Source organism: Triticum aestivum, chromosome 5B (assembly GCF_018294505.1).
Source record: "Triticum aestivum cultivar Chinese Spring chromosome 5B, IWGSC CS RefSeq v2.1, whole genome shotgun sequence".
Classification (NCBI taxonomy): Eukaryota; Viridiplantae; Streptophyta; class Magnoliopsida; order Poales; family Poaceae; genus Triticum; species Triticum aestivum.
The window spans coordinates 599922682-599928638 of NC_057807.1; positions in this window are offsets into that span (position 1 = coordinate 599922682).

Sequence of the window (5957 nt, forward strand, 5' to 3'; positions counted from 1 at the left end):
GGGTCCATTCTTTAACTTCTTCCCGGCAACTGGCTTACCGGGCGCGGCAACTCCCTTGCCGTCCTTCTTGAAGTTCTTCTTACCCTTGCCTTTCTTGAACTTAGTGGTTTTATTCACCATCAACACTTGATGTTCCTTTTTGATCTCTACCTCCGCTGATTTCAGCATTGAATATACCTCAGGAATGGTCGTTTCCTTCCCCTGCATATTGAAGTTCATCACAAAGCTCTTGTAGCTCAGTGGGAGCAACTGAAGGATTTTGTCAATGACCGCGTCATCTGGGAGATTAACTCCGAGCTGAGTCAAGCGGTTGTGCAACCCAGACATCTTGAGTATGTGCTCACTGACAGAACTATTTTCCTCCATCTTACAGCTGAAGAACTTGTCGGCGACTTCATATCTCTCGACCCGGGCATGAGCTTGGAAAACCATTTTCAGCTCCTCAAACATCTCATATTCTCCGTGTTGCTCAAAATGCTTTTGGAGTCCCAGTTCTAAGCTGTAAAGCATGCTGCACTGAACGAGGGAGTAATCATCAGCATGAGACTGCCAAGCGTTCATAACATCTTGGTTCTCTGGGATGGGTGCTTCACCTAGCGGTGCTTCTAGGACATAATCTTTCTTGGCAGCTATGAGGATGATCCTCATGTTCCGGACCTAGTCCGTATAGTTGCTGCCATCATCTTTCAGCTTGGTTTTCTCTAGGAACGCGTTGAAGTTGAGGGTAACGTGGGCCATTTGATCTACAAGACATATTGTAAAGAAATTATTTAATGAACTCCCACTCAGATTAGACATCCCTCTAGTCATCTAAGTGAAACATGATCCGAGTCAACTAGGCCGTGTCCGATCATCACGTGAGATAGACTAGTTGACATCGGTGAACATCTCCATGTTGATCGTATCTTCTATATGACTCATGCTCGACCTTTCGTTCCTCCGTGTTCCGAGGCCATGTCTATACATGCTAGGCTCGTTAAGTCAACCTAAGTGTATTGCGTGTGTAAATCTGGCTTACACCCGTTGTATTCGAACGTTAGGATCTATCACACCCGATCATCACGTGGTGCTTCGAAACAACGAACCTTCGCAACGGTGCACAGTTAGGGGGAACACCTTCTTGAAATTGATGCGAGGGATCATCTTATTCAAGCTACCGTCGTTCTAAGCAAATAAGATGAAAAACATGATAAACATCACATGCAATCAAATAGTGACATGATATGGCCAATATCATATAGCTCCTTTGATCTCCATCTTCGGGGCTCCATGATCATCTTCGTCACCGACATGACACCATGATCTCAATCATCATGATCTCCATCATCGTGTATCCATGAAGTTGCTCGCCAACTATTACTTCTACTACTATGGCTAACGCGTTTAGCAATAAAGTAAAGTAATTTACATGGCGTTTCTCAATGACACGCAGGTCATACAAAAAATAAAGACAACTCCTATGGCTCCTGCCGGTTGTCATACTCATCGACATGCAAGTCGTGATTCCTATTACAAGAACATGATCTCATACCTCACATATATATCATTCATCATTCATCACAACTTTTGGCCATATCACATCACAAATCATATGCTGCAAAAACAAGTTAGACGTCCTCTAATTGTTGTTGCATGTTTTACGTGGCTGCAATAGGGTTCTAGCAAGAACGTTTTCTTACATACCTAAAAGCCACAACGTGATTTGCCAACTTCTATTTACCCTTCATAAGGACACTTTTCATCGAATCCGCTCCAACTAAAGTGGGAGAGACAGACACCCGCTAGCCACCTTATGCAACTAGTGCATGTCAGTCGGTGGAACCTCTCTCACGTAAGCGTACGTGTAAGGTCGGTCCGGGCCGCTTCATCCCACAATACCGCTGAAGCAAAATAAGACTAGTAGTGGCAAGAAAGTTGACAACATCTACGCCCACAACAAATTGTGTTCTACTCGTGCAAAGAGAACTATGCATAGACCTAGCTCATGATGCCACTATTGGGGAACGTTGCAGAAAATAAAAAATTTCTACGCTTTCACCAAGATCAATCTATGAGTTAATCTAGCAACAAGAGAAAGGAGTGCATCTACATACCCTCGTAGGTCACGAGCGGAAGCGTTCAAGAGAACGGGGTTGAGGGAGTTGTAGTCGTCGTGATCCAAATCACCGGAGATCCTAGCGCCGAACGGTTGAGGAAGACGTCTCCTCCTTCTTGATCCAGCAAGGGGGAATGAGAGGTTGACGGAGATGCAGCAGCACGACGGCGTGGTGGTGGATGCAGCAGTGATCTCGGCAGGGCTTCGCCGAGCTTCTACAAGAGGGAGAGGTGTAGCAATGGGGGAGGGAGGCGCCAAGAGCATGGGTCCGGCTGCCATCCCTCCCCCCTCTTTATATAGGCCCCCTAGGGGGGGGCGCCGGCCCTGGGAGATGGGATCTCCAGGGGGGCGGCGGCCAGGGGGGAGACTTGCCCCCCAAGCCGGGTGGAGGCGCCCCCACCCCTAGGGTTTCCAACCGTAGACGCAGGGGGGGGCAAGGGGTGGTGCACCAGCCCACCTGGGGCTGGTTCCCCTCCCACTTAAGCCCAAGGGGCCCTCCGGGATAGGTGGCCCCACCCGGTGGACCCCCGGGAACCTTCCGGTGGTCCCGGTACAATACCGGTGACCCCCGAAACTTTCCCGATGGCCGAAACCTGACTTCCTATATATAATTCTTCATCTCCGGACCATTCTGGAACTCCTCGTGATATCTGGGATCTCATCCGGGACTCTGAACAACTTTCGGATTACTGCATACTAATATCTCTACAACCCTAGCGTCACCGAACCTTAAGTGTGTAGACCCTACGGGTTCGGAAGACATGCAGACATGACCGAGACGCCTCTCCGGTCAATAACCAACAGCGGGATCTGGATACCCATGTTGTCTCCCACATTCTCCTTGATGATCTCATCGGATGAACCACGATGTCGAGGATTCAATCAACCCCGTATACAATTCCCTTTGTCAAACGGTATGTTACTTGCCCGAGACTCGATCGTCGGTATCCCAATACCTCGTTTAATCTCGTTACCGGCAAGTCACTTTACTCGTACCGTAATGCATGATCCCGTGACCAGACACTTGGTCAAATTGAGCTCATTATGATGATGCATTACCGAGTGGGCCCAGAGATACCTCTCCGTCATACGGAGTGACAAATCCCAGTCTCGATTCGTGCCAACCCAACAGACACTTTCGGAGACACCCGTAGTGCACCTTTATAGTCACCCAGTTACGTTGTGACGTTTGGCACACCCAAAGCACTCCTACGGTATCCGGGAGTTGCACAATCTCATGGTCTAAGGAAATGATACTTGACATTTGGAAAAGCTCTAGTTAAACGAACTACACGATCTTTGAGCTATGCTTAGGATTGGGTCTTGTCCATCACATCATTCTCCTAATGATGTGATCCCATTATCAATGACATCCAATGCCCATAGTCAGGAAACCATGACTATCTGTTGATCAACGAACTAGTCAACTAGAGGCTTACTAGGGACATGTTATAGTCTATGTATTCACACGTGTATTACGATTTCCGGATAACACAGTTATAGCATGAATAACAGACAATTATCATGAACAAAGAAATATAATAATAACCATTTTATTATTGCCTCTAGGGCATATTTCCAACAAAGACAACATACATCTCATCAAAATATCGAACGATACCAAATTCACATGGCTAGTAATAGCAAGACTTCACCCATGTCCTCAGGAACAAACGTAACTACTCACAAAGCATATTCATGTTCATATTCAGAGGAGTAATAATATGCATTAAGGATCTGAACATATGATTTTCCACCAAGTAAACCAATTAGCATCAACTACAAGGAGTAATCAACACTACTAGCAACCCACAGGTACCAATTTGTGGTTTGGATACAAGAGATGAACTAGGGTTTTGAGAGGAGATGGTGCTAGTGAAGATGTTGATGGAGATTGACCCTCTCCTGATGGGAGGATCGTTGGTGATGACGATGGTGATGATTTCCCCCTCGCGGAGGGAAGTGTCCCTGGTAGAACAGCTCTGCCGGAGCTCTAGATTGGTTCTGCCAAGGTTCCGCCTCGTGGTGGCGGAGTTTCGTCCCGTAAGCTTGCCCATGATTTTTTCCAGGGTAAAAGCCTTCATATAGAAGAAGATGGACACCGGAGGGCCACCAGGGGGCCCAGGAGACAGGAGGGCGCGCCCAGTAGGGGTGGGCGCGCACCCCACCTTCCTGGCCAGGGTGTGGGGCCCCTGAGGTGTTTCTTCCGCTCAATAATTCTTATTAATTCCAAAAATAAGTTTCGTGGAGTTTCAGGATTTTTGGAGCAGTGCAGAATAGGTTTCCAATGTTTGCTCCTTTTCCAGCTAGAATTCCAGCTGCCGGCATTCCCCCTCTTCATGGTAAACCTTGTAAAATAAGAGAGAATAGCCATAAGTATTGAGATATAATGTGAATAACAGCCCATAATGCAATAAATATTGATATAAAAGCATGATGCAAAATGGACGTATCAACTCCCCCAAGCTTAGACCTCGCTTGTCCTCAAGCGGAAGCCGAAATCAAAAAATATGTCCACATGTTTAGAGATAGAGGTGTCGATAAAAATAAAATACGGACATGAGGGCATCATGATCATTCTTATAACAACAACATATATACATGTTATTGATGTGTACCTTACCAGCGCTTGTCGTAGCTCCTGGGTATTTGATACCGGTGCGGTTGCTAATATTTGTAACTCAAAACAGGATCTACGGAATAAGCGGAGACTGGCGAAGGATGAGGTGATGATGCGCGTCGGGAATGGTTCCAAGGTCGATGTGATCATCGTCGGCACGCTACCTCTACATTTACCTACAGGATTAGTTTTAAATCTCAATAATTGTTATTTCATACCAGCTTTGAGCGTGAACATTGTATCTGGATCTCGTTTAATGAGACATAGCTACTCATTTAAATCCGAGAATAATGGTTGTTCCATTTATATGAGAGATATGTTTTATGTTCATGCCCCGCTGGTCAATGGTTTATTTTTATTGAATCTCGAATGTGATGTTACACACATTCATAGTGTGAATACCAAAAGATGTAAGGTTGATAATGATAGTCCCACATACTTGTGGCACTGCCGCCTTGGTCACAATGGTGTCAAACACATGAAGAAACTCCATTAAGATGGGCTTTTGGAGTCTCTTGATTATGAATCATTTGACACGTGCGAATCATGCCTCATGGGCAAAATGACCAAGACTCCGTTCTCCAGAACAATGGAGCGAGCAACCAACTTGTTGGAAATAATACATACTGATGTGTGCTGTCCAATGAGCATTGAGGCTCGCGGTAGCTATCATTATGTTCTCACCCTCACTAATGAATTAAGTAGATATGGGTATATCTACTTAATGAAACACAAGTCTGAGACCTTTCAAAAGTTCAAGGAATTTTGGAGTGAGCCAGAGAATCAACGTGACAGGAAAATAAAGTTCTTACGATCAGATCGTGGAGGAGAATATTTGAGTCATGAGTTTGGTACGCACTTAAGGAAATATGGAATTGTTTCACAACTCACGCCGCCTGGAACACCTTAGCGTAATGGTGTGTTCGAGCGTCGTAATCGCACTCTACTGGATATGGTGCGATCTATGATGTCTCTTACAGATTTACCGCTATCATTTTTGGGTAATGCTTTAGAGACAGACGCATTCACTTTAAATAGGGCACCGTCTAAATCCGTTGAGACGACACCATATGAATTATGGTTTGGGAAGAAACCTAAGGTGTCGTTTCTAAAAGTTTGGGGATGCGATGCTTATGTCAAGAAACTTCAACCTGAAATGCTCGAACCCAAGTCGAAAAAATGTGTTTTCATAGGATACCCCAAGGGAACCATGGGGTACACCTTCTACCTCAGATCCGAAGG